The following is a 17,870-nucleotide window of genomic DNA, read 5'->3' on the forward strand; positions in this document are numbered from 1 at the left end:
CTGTTCGTATTTGTTTTATATATTTCGGTGCTACTCTATTGGGTACATATATGTTAATGCATGTAATATCCTCTTCCTGTATTGACACCTGTATCATTATATAGTGCCCTTATTTGTATTTTGTTATAGACTTTGTTTTAAAATCTACTTTTTCTGATATTGGTATTGCCAACCCAACTTTCATTATGTTTCCATTTACATGAAATATCTTTTCCCATCCTCTCACTTTCAGTCTGTGTGTGTCTAGATCTGATATGACTCTCTTGTAGGCAGTCTATATATATGTCTTCTTTTCCTATCCATTCAGTCACTCTAAGTATTTTTATTGGAGCATTTAGTTCATTTAAATTTAAAGTAATTATTGATAGGTACTTATTACCATTTTGTTAACTGTTTTTGAGTTGTTTTTTTAGTTCTTTTTTATTCCTTTTTTCTTCTTTTGTTTTCTTCCTGTGATTTGATGACTATCTTTATTGTTATGTTTTGAATCCTTTCTTTTTTCTTTGTGCGTGTCTATTATAGATGTTTTGCTTATGGTTACCATGAGGTTTATATATAGCAATCTCTAATATATTAGACAACTTTAAGTTGCTGATCTCTTAAATTCAAATGCATTTTAAAAACCCTGCATTTTTACTCCTCCCCATGTTTACTTTTTTTGACATCATATTTTACATATTTTTGTTTTGCATTTCCTTTACTTATTGTGAATATAGGTGCTTTTCTAATTTTTGTCTTTTATCCTTCCAGTAGCTTTATGTGTAGTTGATTTACTAACTTTACTGTATGTTTCCTTTACCACTAATACTTTTGTTTTCATAATTTTCATGTTTCTAGTTGTGGCCTTTTCTTTTTCACCTAGAGAAGTCCCTTTAACATTTCTAGTAAAGCTGAATTGGTGGTGCTGAAGATTTTTAGCTTTTGTTTGTCTTCAAAACTTTTTATCTCTCCATAAAATTTGAATGAAAACCTTGACAGGTAGAGTATTCTTGGTTGTAGATCTTTCCTTTTTGTTATAGAGTATATCCTTTCTGGTCTGCAGATTTTCCACTGAAAAGTCAGTTGATAGCCTTTTGGGGGTTTTGTTGTAGGTGGCTTGTTGCTCTTCCCTTGTTACTTTTAAGATTCTCTCAGTATCTTTAATTGATGCCATTTTAATTATCTGGATGTCTGTTTCCCTTCCCAAGTTATGGAAGTTTTCAGCTATTATATCTACAAATATGTTCTCTACCCCATTCTTCTCTTTCTCTGACCCCTATACTGTTAATATTAGCATGTTTGATGTTTTCCAATATGTCTCTTAAACAGTCTTCATTTCTTTTTATTCTTTGTATTCTTTTTGTTTGTTTTTCTGTTCAGCTTAAGTGATTTCCACTATTCTGTCTTCCAGCTCACTGATCTGTTCCTTTATATTATCGAATCTACTATTGATTCCTTCCAGTGCATTTTTCATTTCAGTTATTGTATTCTTCACATCTGTTTTGTTCTATTTTTTGTTTTCTAACTATTTGTCAAAAACCTCCAACTCTGTTCATCTAATCTTCATCCAATTTCTTTGAACATCTTTATGATTATTACCTTGAATTCTTTACCAGGTAGATTGCCTATATCCACTTCAGTTGGTTCTTCTTCTGGGGTTTTACCTTATTTCTTAATATGGAAGGAATAATAATTCTTTTGATGCCTCAGTTTGCCTAATTTGTTGTTTTTATCTTTATGTGTTTGGTAGTATTTTCCTATTTCTGATCTTATTGAAGTGTTCTTTCATAGGAGATATTATATGTGTCCCAGAAGCACACTCCTCTCTGGTCACCAGAGCTATATGCTCTAGGGATATCTCTTATGTGGGCTCTGTGGGTACTTCTGTTGTGGTGGGCTGACTACTCTGGGCAGTCTGATAGGTGTGGCTAACCTCTAGTCCAGCTAGCTGTTAGGCCCTGCTTTGTGTGAAGGGTGCAAGCCACTGGTGGGCAGTGCTGGGTCATAAGGCTACTCACTGCTGGGCCCCCAAGGGGGGGGTCCCAGGGTTAGTACCAGACCACTGCTGGATGGAGCAATGTTCTGGGAAGGGTGATTGCAGAGCCAGGATCCAAGATCTAGTTTTGGCCTGCTAGTGGGTGAGGTCAGTTCTTGACACAGCTGGCTGTTGAGTTTGGGTGCCCCATTGTGTGAGGCTGCATCCTCCAGGTGGTTGGTGAGGGTTTCAATGTGTCTCAAAACTTGTGTTAGCCTGATGGTGGGTGGGGCTGAGGTTCAGGAGGTTACAGGGTTAGTACTGGCTTACTGGTGGGTGGAGCCATGTTCCCTGGTCTCTGACTGCAGTGTCCTGTGGATCCCTAAGCTGATGTCTTCCTGATGGTGGGTGGGGTCAGATCTTGGGACAGCTTGTGAAAGGGCCCAAGGTGTCCTAGAGCTGATCTGTTGGGGGGCAGGACTGAGTTTCAGGGCATCATGGGGCTGGTGCTAGCCTGCTTTTCGGTGGGCTGTGTCTTGATTCAGCCAGCTTACAGGGCTGCGGTAGTCCTGGGGCTGTTGTTTGCCTGCTCTCGGATGGGGATGGGGCCCAGGGGAACCTGGGGCTGGGGCAGTTGCATGTCTAATCGTGTGTGAAGCCAGGTCCTAGGGCTAGTGCTGTCTCACTTGTGGGCAGAGCCATATCCTGGGACTCTGACTGAAGGCTCCTGGTGTAACAAAACTGATGCCTGCACGTTGGTGGTTAAGGTCAAGGCCTAGGGAGTCCTGGGACTAGTTCCAACTCACTGGTGGGAAGATCTGGGTCCCAGGGCCACTGGTTCAGGGATCTGGGGGTCTGGAACTACTGCCAGTACACTGGTATGCAGGGCTGGGACTTGGGTCCTCTGGTTCACAGAACCAGGTCTCAGGGCTGCTGTTGGCTCAGGGGCTCTAAAGGCATCAGGCATGCTACTGGGTAGGGTTGTATTTCCACCTAGTTAGCTCCTTGGCCTGAGGTGTCCCAGTACTGGTGCAGACAGGCTGGTGGGAGGAACCGACTCCTCATGCTAATAAGCTAGAGGGAAGATTTCAATTGACTAGCCAATGCCAGAATCTCCGTGGTAGAATGAGCTCCCCCAAATGGCTTCTACCAGTCTCTATATCCCCAGGATGAGCTCCAGTTGTCTCCTGACTCTCCAGGAGGCTCCCTGAGGTCAGAAGATTGATCTGACCCAGGTTTCTTTCAAATTACTGTTTCAACCTTGTGTCCCAGAGAATGTGGAATTTTGTGTGCTCCCTTTAACATTGGAGTCTCTATTTCCCACAGCCTCTGGCTCTCCTGAAACTAAGTTCTGTTGACCTTCAAAGCCAAGTGTTCTGTGAGCTTGTCTTCCTGGTGCAGGACTCCCAAGCTGGGGAGCTCAATGTTCCTTAAGGAAAACCTCTGCAATTGTAATTATCCTCCCATTTGTGTGTCACCCACCGGGAGTTATAGGTGTTGACAGTAGTGTGTCTCTGCCTCTCTTACTCATCTCATTGTGGTTCTTTCATTATATCTTTAGTTGTAGAAGATCTTTTCTGCTAGTCTCCCAATTTTTCTCATCATTAGTTTCTTTGTAAATAGTTCTAATTTTGGTGTGCCTATGGGAGGAGGTGAGCTCAGTGTCTTCTCCAAGTTCTGTGAGCCACTCTAGCAAATTAACCAAACCCAAGGAAGGGGTCATGGAAAATGGATTTACAGCCAGTTGATCAGAAGTACAAGTAAAAATCTGGACTTTCAATTGGCATCAGAATTGGGGTGAGGGCAGTCTTGTAGGACTGACCCTTTAACTTATGGAATTGGACACTATCTCCACATACTGTCAGAATCGAATTGAATTTTAGAACACTCATCTGGTCTCAGAGAATTTCTTGGTAGTGTGGGGGAAAAGCCACATCTTGGAATTGGGAGCAGAATCATTAGAGACACAAAAAAATCTAGTCAGGGACACAGAGTGTAGGCAGAAAGATATAGAGTGACCAGGAGAACTCTACATTTAAGAAACAAACCCCATACAGACTGCTGGTTTCCAGAACTAATTCCTGCTGTTTCTGGTCATGAAGAGTGGATGAGCAAAAACAAAGTAGGGAGGGGTAAGATACCAGAACAGTAGTTGATTGGACAAAAGACAGGTTTAAGATCTTCACACATCTGCTTTCTCTCTGAAACACTATTCCCTTTGGCTCTTTCCCATCCTCCAGAGAGGCTCTGTCTACCACCAATCTAAAATAGTTATCTCTCTCCCTATTTGTCTTTCTCAGGACACCTGGTTCTTTTCCCTGTGTAACCTATCACAATATGTGTCTACACATTTATCCCTATTTTTTTGTTTATTCCTTGTCTTCCCAACTCAAATATAAACTGTGAAGTTAACATCTAGTTCTGTTTTCTTCACAATCAAATGCTCAGGGCCTATTTATAAATATGCATTGAATGAATAAATGAATAACCAGGATTCAGACATAGGGACAAAAGACATCAGCCCATATAATGTATTGAATCCAGAGCTGAGGAGGAGACGTCAGAGAGGAAAGATCACTTAAGTTGAATTACCACATTACCATTATTTAGCATTGATGAGCTTCCCAGGGTCTCTGGTACTAGATATTATAGAAATGTAATGAAGACAGAAGATAGACAGGTTTGCAAAATCCCTATGAAAATGTTATAAGTGGAAGGAGATTTGTTCCCTGATATAAACTCTTACAAAATTCTGCTTACTAAAGTGCTGTTATATAGAATGTTTACCAGAAATGGACCTATATTTACCTATTCTTTTCAATGAAACATTTTTGAAAGCACAGAATTAAAATTTTAATGGGTTTAACTTATTCCACTTATGTATATGTGACATGAAGTTTTAAAAATATCATATTCTTTGTATCTGCTCATCAGACATAATACACACACCCACTATAGCCTCTCTCTCTCTCCTCCCCTCCCCAGTGGCCCTGATCTTTTTTACTAAAAAACATTCACTCTGCCAATGAGAACTCCAGGAACCTCTAATAAGGAAGACACAAGATAAAAATATAGATGGTTATTTTTCCAAGAGATGGGACCCCTGTCATGAGAAGCTCTGCAGGCTGCCTCTCCTTTTGTGTTTTAATTTGGTTGTTAATAAAGAATAGTAAGACATTGAGCTGCCTGCCTCTCACAAACTCAAACTCCTAAACACAGGTGAGAGGGAGGGAATGATAGCCCCATACAATGTGTGGAGCTAAGAAAACAGTATGTAATAAACTTCACCCTATATGGAGGCACAGTGAAAACAAGGTGCCTCATTAAAGTGTTGCCTGCAATATGGTGTCTCATTCGAGGTCTAGGACTGCAATTGGCAGGTTTGTGCAGATCCTATTTATTTATTATTGACACCTGCTTTTACCTTCTACTTTCTCAGAAAGTTTCTCTTTTTGCCACCCAACAAAACCATCCTCTTTTCTTTAGACAAAGACCAGAGATAAAAAAAAAAAAAAGTGTAACGAAAGAAATAGGTAGTGTGAGCCCTTACACTCATACTGTCACTTTATAAAATCAAACTAAGTAATGACTGAGTAACATTTCAATAGATCACTTATCTACTTTCAGATATTTTTAAAATAAATTTTATTGGAGTATAGTTGCTTTAAAATGTTGTCTTAGTTTCTGCTGTACAGCAAAGTGAATCAGTTATACATAAACATATATCCAATCATTTTTTTGGATTTCCTTCACATTTAGGTCACCACAGAGCATTGAGTAGAGTCCACTGAGCTATACAGTAGGTTCTCATTAGTTATCTATTTTATAAATAGTATCAATAGTGTATATATGTCACTCCCAATCTCCCAATTCATCCCACCCCCTCTTTCCCCACTCAGTGTCCATATGTTTGTTCCCTACATCTATGTCTCTATTTCTGCTTTGCAAAATAGATCATCTATACCAGTTTTCTAGATTCCACATATATTAATATCGTATATTAATATATGATATTTGTTTTTTTCTTTCTCACTTACTTCACACTGTATGACCATTTCTAGGTCCATCCACGTCTTTACAAATGACCCAATTTTGTTTATTTTTATGGTTGAGTAATATCCCATTGTACATATGGGCCACATCTTCTTTATCCATTCCTTTGTTGATGGGCATTTAGTTTGCTTCCATGACCTGGCTATTGTAAATGGTGCTGCAATGAACATTGGGGTGCATGTTTCTTTTTGAATTATAGTTTCCTCTGGGTATATACTCAGAAGTGAGATTGCCAGGTCATATGGTAGTTATATTTTTAGATTTTAAGGGACATCCACGTTGTTCTCCATAGTGGCTGTATCAACTTATATTCCCATCAACAGTGCAAAATGGTTCCCTTTTCTCCACTGTCTCTCCAGCATTTATTGTTTGCAATTTTTTTTTTTTTTAATGATGGTCATTCTGACTGGTGTGAGATGATACCTCATTGTAGTTTTGATTTGCATTTCTCTAATAATTAGTGATGTTGAGCAGCTTTTCATGTGCCTCTTGGCCATCTGTATGTCTTCTTTGGAGAAATATCTATTTAGGTATTCCACGCATTTTTTTTGATTGGGCTGTTTGTTTTTTTGATCTTGAGCTGTATGAGCTGTCTGTATATTTTGGAGATTAATCCTTTGTCAGTTGCTCCATTGTCATATATTTTCTCCCATCCTGAGGGTTGTCTTTTCATCTTGTTTATGATTTCCTTTTCTGTGCAAAAGCTTTTAAGTTTAATTAGGTCCCATTTGTTTATTTTTTGTTTTATTTTCATTATTCTAGGAAGTTCTATTTCATTTATTTCTTCTCTGATCTTTATGATTTCTTTCCTTCTACTAACTTTGGGTTTTGCTCTTGTTTTTCTTCTTCTTTCTCTACTTGATGTAGGTGTAAAGTTAGGTTGCTTACTTGGGATTCTTCATGTTTCTTGAGGTAGAATTCTATTGCTATAAACTTCCCTCTTAGAACTGCTTTTGCTGCATCCCATAAGTTTTAGGTAATCATGTTTTCATTATCATTTGTTTCTCGTTTTTTTTTTTTATTTGCTCTTTCATTTCTTCAGTGATCTTTTGGTTATTTAGTAGCATATTGTTTAGATTCCATATGTTTGTATTTTTTTTACAGTTTTTTCCCTGTAATTGATATCTAGTCTCATAGCATTGTGGTCAGAGAAGATACTTGATACAATTTAAATTTTCTTAAATTTACCAAGGCTTGATTTGTGACCCAAGATATGATCTATCCTGGAAAATGTTCCATGAGCACTTGAGAAGAAAGTGTATTCTGTTGTTTTTGAATGGAATGACTTATAAATATCAATTAAAATTCCTTTTGTTTAATGTGTCATTTAAAGCTTGTGTTTCCTTGTTAATGTTCATTCTGGATGATCTGTCCATTGGTGAAAGTGGGGTGTTAAAGTCCCCTACTAATTGTGTCACTGTCGAGTTCCCCTTTTATGGCTGTTAGCATTTGCCTATGTATTGAGGTGCTCCTATGTTGGGTGCATAAATATTTACAATTGTTACATCTTCTTCTTGGATTAATCTCTTGATCATTATGTAGTGTCCTTCTTTACCTCTTGTAATAGAGTTTATTTTAGTCTATTTTGTCTGATATAAGGATTACTACTTCAGCTCTCTTTTGATTTCCATTTGCATGGAATATCTTTTTCCATCTCCTCACTTTCAGTCTGTATGTGTCCCTAAGTCTGAAGTGTGTCTCTTGTAGACAACATATATACAGATCTTGTTTTTGAATGCATTTAGCCAGTGTGTGTCTTTCGGTTGGAGCATTTAATCCATTTACATTTAAGGTAATTATCAATATGTATGTTCCTATTACCATTTTCTTAATTGTTTTGAGTTTTGCAGGTCTTTTTTCTTCTCTTATATTTCACACCTAAAGAAGTTTCTTTAGCATTTGTTGTAAAGCTGGTTTGGTGGTGCTGAATTCTTTGAGCTTTTGCTTGTCTGTAAAGCTTTTGGTTTCTCCATCAAATCTGAATGAGATCCACACTGGTTAGAGTAACCTTGGTTTATCTCTTTCATCACTTTAAATATATCCTGCCACCCCCTTCTGGTCTGCAGAGATTCTGCTGAAAAATCAGCTGATAATCTTATGGGGATTCCCTTGTATGTTATTTGTTGCTTTTCTCTTGATGCTTTTAAGAATTTTTCTTTGTATTTAGTTTTTGTTAGTTTGATTAATATGTGTCTCAGCGTGTTTCTCCATGGGTTTATGCTGTATGTGGCTCTCTGCACTTCCTGGACATGGGTGACTATTTCCTTTTCCATCTTAGAGAAGTTTTCAACTATAATCTCTTCAAATATTTTCTCACACCCTTTCTCTCTTTCTTCTCCTTCTGGGGTTCCTATAATTCGAATGGTGGTGCATTTAATGTTGTTCCAGAGGTCTCTGAGACTGTCCTCACTTCTTTTCATTCTTCTTTCTTTATTCTGCTCTGCAGCAGTTATCTCCACCATTCTCTCTTCCGGCTCACTTATTCATTCTTCTGCCTCAGTTATTCTGTTGTTGATTCTTTCTAGTGTATTTATTTATTTATTTATTTATTTATTTATTTATTTATTTATTTATTTTTGGCTGTGTTGGGTCTTCACTGCTACACACAGGCTTTCTCTATTTGTGGTGAGCCATGGCTACTCTTCATTGTGGTGTGCAGACTTCTCATTTCAGTGGCTTCTCTTGTTGTAGAGCATGGGCTCTAGGCACATGGGCTTCAGTAGTTTTGGCTCATGGGCTCTAGAGCATAGTCTCAGTAGTTGTCAGGTATGGGCTTAGTTGCTCCATGGCATGTGAGATATTTCTGGACCAGGATTTTACCGATGTCCCCTGCATTGGCAGGCAGACTCTTAACCACTGTGCCACCAGGGAAATCCCCTCTAGTGAGTTTTCAGTTTCATTTTTTCTGCTGTTCATCACTCTTTACTTGTTCTTTAGTACTTCTAGGTCTTTGTTAAACATTTCTTGTATTTTATCGATCTGTGCCTCCATTCTATTTCCCCAATTTTGGAATTTGGTCTTGTGAGTTTTTACCTTGCTCCTTTGTCTGCAATATATGTCTCTGTCTTCTCATTTTGTCTAACTTACTGTGTTTGAGGTCTCCTTTCCACAGGCTTCAGTGTTGTTGTTCTTCTTGCTTCTGCTCTCTGCCCACAGTGAGTGCAATTGGTCCAGTGGTTTATGTAGGCTTACTGGTGGGAAGGACTGGTGCCTGTGCTCTGGAGGGTGGTGCTGGATCTTGTCCCTCTGATGGGCAGGGCCACATCAAGTGGTGTGTTTTGGGGTGTCTGTGAGCTTAGTACAACTTTAGGCAGCCTGTCTGCTAATGGGTGGGTTCGTGTTTGTCTCTTGCTTGTTGTTTGGCATGAGGCCTCCAGCACTGGAGCATGCCGGCAGTTGGGTGTAATTGGGATTTGGAGTCGAGATGGAGACTCCTGGGAGAGCTCTCACAGATTAATGTTCCCTGGGGCTTGGAATTCTCTGGCAGTCCAGTGCCCTAGATTCGGCATTTCCACCCCAGAGGCTCAAACCCAACCTCCCGCTGGGGAACCAAGACCACACAGGACACATGGTACAGCAAAAAAAAAAAAAAAAAAAGCGGGGGAAGAAAACACACAGATATGCAAAACCCAAGACAAATAGCAAAGACAAAAACAAAGAAACAGCAATAACATTTTTTTAAAAAAGAAAACAAATGAACAGACAAATAACACCCAAGAAAAATGGTAACAGCAAAACCAAACAAGCAAAAATATAAACTAACAAACAAATGCATACAAAAAAGAAACAAAAACAAAGAAAACAAAAAACAAGAGTGCAACTAGTCAAAAAAAACCCAAAAATGAAATCAAACAAAGACAAAACTAACAAAAACAAGAAACAAAACCAAAGCAGAATGTAAACTAAGAAAAAGAAAACATAAAACAAACACACAAAACATTTAAAAAATTAAAACCAAAACAGAAGACAGAAAATAAAACCAAAACAACAAAAAGTGAAGTAAAAATAAATAAATAAAAAAGATTAAATTTTTTTTAAAAATTAAAAAAAATAAAGATAATAATAAAAAACATCAACAGAACAAAACATAAAAAGTAATAGTAATAATAGTATTTTTCTGGAGTCTCAGCTGTCAGTGTCCTTGACCCCACCATGAGCCACAGCCAACCTCCACCTCCCCAAGAGACCCTCTGATACCTCTATGTAGGTCCCTGTACCTGTAGTGGGCACTGTGGAGGCAGCTCAGACTCTGACCTGGCCCAATTCCCATGTGTACTTGCCCTAATAGCCATGACTACTAAAGCTAGACCTGTCTTAGTTGTGGGAACACTTGTAGTTCATTCAGATATTCCATAGATACAGGGTTTACAAAGTCAATCACAGGGATTTAGCCTGTGGCTTGTGCAGCTGCCTGGAAAGATTTTAATTCCTCTTCCTTAGTACCCCAGCCCTGGGGCTTAGCCATGGTTTTAGCCTCACCACTGCATGTGGGCTACCCACAGTGCTCTTCTCCTGAGGCTGCCCTGGAGCACTCAGGTCTGCCCCAGTGAGGACAGGGCATGGAGGTAGCATGGCTGCCAGGGTTGTGGAAGCCCTAGCAGTGACAGGTGTGCAAGGGGGTCAGTGGCCATGAAAGATTCAGTCTTGTCAGTGAGGAGGTGTGTGGGGAAGCTGAATGCCATGGGTGTGAGAGATCCAGCCCTAGTAGGAGACTTTCCTAGAACTCAGGGACCATAATGAGAGGATCAATGGCAGCTTTTCCTAGTGCCTGCTGAAAGGCATGCAAGGGCCAGCCATGGTGGAGGCCTTTCCTAGTGTTTGGCCACAGGCATGTGAGGGCCAGCCCTATTAGGGGCTTTTCCTAGTGCCTGGAGACAGGCACACGTGTGCCAGCCTCAGCAGGGACCTTTCCTAGTGCCTGATGGCAGGTGCATGAGGGCCAGCTCTGGCAGGGCCCTTTCCTAACACCTGGGGGAGAAGGGGCTGGTGCATGGGAAGAGAGAGGGTGCAATGGTGTCTCCACCTCTGTACGTCATTCAACAGTGGTGGCACTTAGCTTCTATGGTAGACCGGATTTCCTCTATAAGCATTCCCAATTGCAGATTTCCTTCCTCCCATTCCCTCAGGCTGTCTCCTTACAGCCAACACCAGTCCTCTCTCTGGGTTTGCTCTCCAATCCCCATGTTCTAGCTCCCAGCACTCATGCACACTGGTGGACGCATGCCCCAGTCTGGGACCCTCAGGGTTGTGGCATGTACTGTCTGTGTAGGTCTCACTCTGTCCTGTCTGCTACAGACTGGCCTTTACATCCTCCTCTGACAGCCTCAGATGCTCCCTTTCTGTCCCAACTGATTTCCCCATTGGTGAGGGAGATTCCTCAGATGTTAACCTCCCCTCTTCCTCAGCTCCCCCTAGGGGCACAGGTCCCATCCCCTTCCTCTCCTCTTCTTTTTTCTTTCATTCTACCCAGTTACTTGTGGATCTTTCCTGTCCTTTCCTGTGTCCAACGTCTTCTGCTCATGTTCAGTCAGTGCTCCCTGAGAATTGTTCAATCTGTAGATGAATTCTTGATTCATTTGTGAAGAGAGATAAACCCCATATACTCCTACTTCTTCACCATCTTGAAATCCTTCTACTTTCAGATTTTAATGAGACTAAGTTCTGAATTTTACTATTTGTACCTCAATCCAGTACTTGCCTTTATGGAAAAATACCAAAGAGATAGGGATAATGATTGAACTTCTTAATGGTCCTGGAGCAGTAGTCAGGTCTCCCATTCTCCCTCTTCCATTTTTCTAAAAAGAACCATCAGGTCCAAGAATGAGTAGCCAAACTCTATAAGTGGCTTCCCCAGAGAAGGGACTCTCTTCTCACATTCTTGCTCAGACTTTGTCCAATCTTCTTCCCATACACACATTGCTTGATTATTGATACTTGCAATTTCATTAGTCAAAACATCTCTATTTTGTTTGTACAAATTATCCACTAAAAGCTGCTCTTAGATACACATGCCTTAATGTAAATGAATTCCTAATGTTTCACAAAAAGCTGGTCTATGAGATAGGGGCTGTGGACACTGACCATCATAAGAATGAGGAGAGGACAGAAACCCATAAAAAACATCAGAGATAAGAGTGATGGAGAGCTGAGAGGCTGTCAATGTCAACAAAGATATGGACTTAATTCACTATTTTGCCAGACACACTCTTCTTTTATTCTAAAATTCAAATTGGGAAATTTCCACCAGAACCACTTGTTCAGTGCTGCTTGTTGAAAAATATATACAGATATTAGTCCATGGCTGTTGCTGGCTAACATGGAGTCAAAGAAGGAAGAAGACAGTGAAGGACACAGTAGGAGATTCATTACAGGATGATATATAGTGTGGCATTTAGATTTTGTTTTTAAATTGGTTTACAATGCTTCATGTTTGTTTTTTCTTTCTTCTTCTTACTTTCACACTTTTTTCCCAAATATGCTAACACAGTGTCCACCAGTCTTGATCTCCCTAACTGTTAAGGTAAGTGCATAAGAATCAGAGATTTAAAAAAAAAGTCTCTAACATATGAAATTTAGGAGCATGTGCCAGAAAAGAAGTGACCAGGTTTTGAATCAGTCTGATATCCCTGCAGCATCCTCAGATTGCCTTCTGTTTCATTCTTAATTCCTTTAACAACCCCCACCTATTTCCCAGTGCCAACTTTTTCCTCATAGTAGCAGAGCTTGGGAGATTATATCCATTAGAAAGGAAAATAAATTTCATCCTTCAACAAAAAGTTGATGCAAGAGCCTGCTATCAAATAAAACTGGCAAAAATGTCTCTCAAGTCACTGATCAGTTAAAAAAATAATTAATAGGTGAAGAGCAAAATACCATTTTCAAATGGAAATATTGAAGAAAGATCCTGGATGTGAGGAGCCAGCATCATAACTGTGCTACTAATTACAACCCTGGTCTTCAGGTAGTCACTTATTGGAGTGGGTAGGGCATGGTCAGGCTCATGTACTCTCATGAAGTAGAAGAAGATAAATGTACTCTAGAGTCTGTTTTCTTTTTTGTATGATTTCATGAGTTTTCATTGGAGAATAGCATTCATTTCTGTGGGTTCTACCAACATTCCAAGACCTGGCACCCCTTGTCTCTCGTGTCCTTGCTTGCCTGTTGTGGGATAAATTCTCTGTAACGCTCCCTAGCTGTTGCAGTTGGAATTCACTCCAGTAGTAGCTGTTGCTACAAAAATAGTAGCTGCTAACAACTGAAAGAACTATCTCTCATTAAGATATTCATTGTATTGAATTCTTAAATATGATTCTGAGGAATGATTTTTGAGACAGCGATCAACAGTGGAATAATTATTTCTGATCAGAGACCATTTCCCCTTAAATCACATCAGTTCCACTTCCTGCTAAAGCCAATCATGCTTAAATGACTCAGCTAAATTCATCCCTTGCCCCCATTTAACCAGCCTTTATTTCCTCGTTTGTTCATCCAAATATGTTAATGATTACTCATGCACAGTGTTCCCAGTCATACATGTGCTTGGTATGCAGGAGAGAAGATACAATTCCTATCCTAAGGAAACTGCAGGTTTCTAACAACTAGCCTCTTCTGACAGTGAAGAGGAAATTTAATATTTTCTGATTTGACCTCTTTGATCCTCCAAGTTGTCAGAAAATCATGTATGGAGGGTGGAGGAAAAAAGAAAACGAAAGGTAACATAGAGTCAACAAAACATTTTTTATTGAGTGTGTAGGTTCACTGGTGACTCATCCTGCCTCTTAACTTGTGAATTAACAGATGGTGACTTTGGTCAAAGGCCCAGCTGGAACACTTTCCTTGGCCCTCTGAAAGATTGAGCTTGATCAAATACTGACTTGTATGTCACTATCTAAGTTCAGGGAAGTTCTTGGATTAAGGTAGGCCTTGAAGAGTTAGATTAGCACCAGGTTAAAAGGAGGGCATTCCAAGTGGGCCAGTGGGAACATCACATGTGGAATTCAGTGTTGCACAAATGTGGGAAGAGACATATGGTTAATGAACTATTTCATCTGGAGAATGTAGGACTCTAACCTCTGTGGGGACCAGGCAGATCATATAAATGATTAAAGAGCAGAGGATAAGAACTAGAGGCTAACTGGCCCATACCAGAATTTGAGCTCACCATGGAGGAAGTGTTCTATTGGTCAAGAGAATTTAGAAAGTTGCTTTTTGTCTTTGTATGTGTATAATCTTCCTATTTAAAATGGTGATCATGTAGTTCTGTTTTTATACCCTTGTGGTGCAAACATAAGACAACTGCTGCATGGATGTTTTCTAAACACTACCAGTTTGTTATTTTGTGTCTTCACAAAGGCATTAAGATTAGACTGACAGACTTTTTAACAGTTTTTTAAAGATGTCTTTCAAGGGGGTTAAAAAATTCCAAGTAGAGAGATAAACTAGAATGATGCTACTTGGAATTTATGTAAAAAACGATAAAACAGAAAACCAGAGAGAAATCCCTGAGAAGAAATTGTTCTATTGAGGAAACATCTGACATTTATTATGGGTGATATTTCCACAATTTACAGTGATTAGCTTTGAGGTAGAACACAGAGACATATCAGGCTATTAAGATATGTTAAAGGGCTTTTTCTCCCTTTATTTTTCTAAAAAGTGCCAAGTAATTTTATGATGTCCATAACTTGTTTATGCATTTCAGAACATTAACCTCTTGGGAAAAATAACGTTTATTTGGGTGAAGTTGTAAAATGCACATATTGTATCCGAAAACCTAAACGTGACAAGTTGTTTGTATCTTTTTTTTAAATCAAACATTTCTGAAGAAAAATAATTCTCATTTTTATAGCTAGAAACAAGGTATCACAATGAGGATAGTGCTTTTCAATTATGAAAAATGATGCCAAGAATGACTGGAAAAGATAAATTCTCCATACACGCTCACAAAATGTTACAAATTTTATGCCATGTGCATCTATTCTCCTAAGATGGCCTTAAGTTACAAGAAAACATATGTTTTCCCACAGAGGATAGAGTCCAGACTGCTTGAGTTAAATATCAGATTTTGCTTTCTACAAGGTTCCATAGTTATAAATATTCACTATAGTGCCATGAAATCACACCATAAATCTATGTAAACCAACTCCTTTTATATGTATTATTTGGGTGCAGAGGAAAAGCTTAGAATTAGAAGCAGCATCTACCTAGTCTGTTAAGAGGGAAAAGCTTGTAATAATTTTTTTAAGCAAACTCAATTTGGCATATTATATATAGTGGGAATGTATTAACCCAATTATAATAGCCATAACTGGAAGATGTTTCTTACCTGATAAAGAAATTATTTAACTGCTAATTGGTTTATCTATGAATTCACATGGTATAATTATCTTTATTGCAAAGATATCAGACAAATTTAGCTGTATTTATTTTGTCAGTCAAAAATCTCAAAATTTGGGATACTATGGAGATACATAATAAAAGTGTAGGATATGGTTGCTACCCTTAGGACCAGCTTCCCAGTAAAACCTTATTAAAGTAGTTTCCTTGACTACCCAGGTTCTCATTCAAACACCTTGTGTGTCTTTGGGACAGTCTCATTCTTTTCCCAGATTCTCTGCAGGAGAGAACTTATCGCAAGATCACTCATTCATTTCCATTATACAAATTGCTGTCCAAATAGGCTTTCAAATTATCACTATTGACCAAACATTATTCAGTCAATTAGAAAGAAATTAAAATTTTCATTCTGACCAAATTGAGAATTATAACCTGGGAACAGCATCTCAGAAAACCCTGAGAACCAATCCTCCTGTTGGAAGTCAAAGCACAGTTATATGAGTTTTTTGAGATGGGAGTTGTACATTAAATAATGTATCATTGATAGTTTACACAATCCAGATCTAAGCACCATCATGGCCCCTTATCCAAGAAGGAATATTATCTTTTAAGGAGTTGTCTTTTTGGTGCTAGGAGAATGTTGCTTTTTATGTGGATGGAGGAGATTTGGTCAATGCATAATACAGACACACAGTACACCATTGTGGGGAGAGATGGGACCAAAGGACAGATAAAATCTTTTATGTTTAAATTCTTCTTGTTTTACCTTAAAATATGAATTTTATTTCACAATATTTATACTTCAGTGTGAGTTTGTCACTCCCATTTCAAGGTATGTTTCTAATTGTGTAATGAAAAGCTTTGGTTTATGGAAATGGAATTTCAGTCATTAAAAAAAAGAAAAAAAGGAGGAGGAAGAATTGCTACAAGATGGCAGAGTAAAAGAACGTGAGCTCACCCCTTCTTACAAAAACACTAAAATCACAAGTAAATGCTGAGCAACAATCAACAAACAAAATGATAGAACCTACCAAAAAAGATATGCTATAAACAAAAACAAAGAAGAAGCCACAATGAGACAGTAGGAGTGGCACAACTGTGATAAAATTGAATCCCATATTCACTGGATGGGTGACCCACCAACTGGAAAATAATTATATTATATCACAGAAATTCTCCCACAGAAGTGAAATTCCTGAGCCCCACATCAGGCCTTCCAGCCTGAGGATCAGGCAATAGGAGGAAGAGCCCCCAGAAAATCTGGCTTTGAAAGCCAGTGGGGTTTGATTGAAGGAATTCCACAGGACTAAGGGCAACAGAAACTCCACTTTTTGAGGGTTCACACAAGGTCTAGTGTACACCAGGACCCAGAGGAACAAAGCAGTGACTTCATAAGAGACTGGGCCAGACATAGCTGCTAATATTGGAGGTTCTTCTGTGGAGGCAGTGTGGCAGATGTGGCTCACTGTGGGGACAAAGACACTGGCAACAGCAGCACTGGGAGGTAGTCATTGGTGTTAGCCCTCCTGGAGGCTGCCATTTCCCCAAGACCTAGCTCCACCCAACAGCCTGTAGGCTGCAGTACTGGGACAATTCAGGCCAAACAACCAAGAAGGTGAGAACACAGCCCCACTCATCAGCAGACAACTGGCTGAAACTATTTCTGACCATGGCCCTGCCTACCAGAGGGATAGGCTCCACCCGCAACTGAGCAGGAACAAATTCATCCCATCAGGAAGCCTGCACAAGCCTCTTAGACAAATTCATCCACCAGAGGACAGACAGCAGAAGCAAGAAGAACTACAACCATGCAGGCTGTGGAACCAAGACCACAAACACAGAAAGTTAGACAAGATGAGATGGCAGAGGAATATGTCCCAGTTGAAGGAACAAAATGAAACCCCAGAAAAACAACTAAGTGAAGAAGAGATAGGCAATCAACCATAAAATGACAGTGAAGATGATCTAAGATCTCTGAAAAAGAATGGAGACACAGATTGAGAAGATACAAGAAATGTTTAACAAAGACCTAAAAGAATTAAAGATAAACACAGATGAACAATACAATAACTGAAATGAAAAATACACTAGAAGGAATCAATAGCAGAGGAACTGAGGCAGAAGAATGGATAGGTGACCTGGGAGACAGAATGGTGGAAATCACCACTGTGGAACAGAATACACAAAAAAAGAATGAAAAGAAATGAAGACTGTCTAAGAGACCCCTGGGAAAACAAATGCACCAAAATTCACATTATAGGGTCTCAGAAGGAGAAGAGAGAGAGAAAGGACCTGCAAAAATATTTGAAGAGATAATAGCTGAAAACTTCCCTAACGTGGGAAAGGAAATAGTCACCCAAGCCCAGGAAGCACAGAGAGTCCCAGGCAGGATAAAGCCAAGGAGGAACACATCATGATGCATAGTAGTAAAAGTGACAAAAATTAAAGACAAAGAAAAAATATTAAAAGCAACAAGAGAAAAGCAACAAATAACATACAAGGGAACTCCCATAAAGTTATCAGCTGA

Source organism: Aethalodelphis obliquidens, unplaced genomic scaffold, assembly GCF_003676395.1.
Source record: "Aethalodelphis obliquidens isolate GAN/ISIS:26980383/991018 unplaced genomic scaffold, ASM367639v1 scaffold32, whole genome shotgun sequence".
Classification (NCBI taxonomy): domain Eukaryota; kingdom Metazoa; phylum Chordata; class Mammalia; order Artiodactyla; family Delphinidae; genus Aethalodelphis; species Aethalodelphis obliquidens.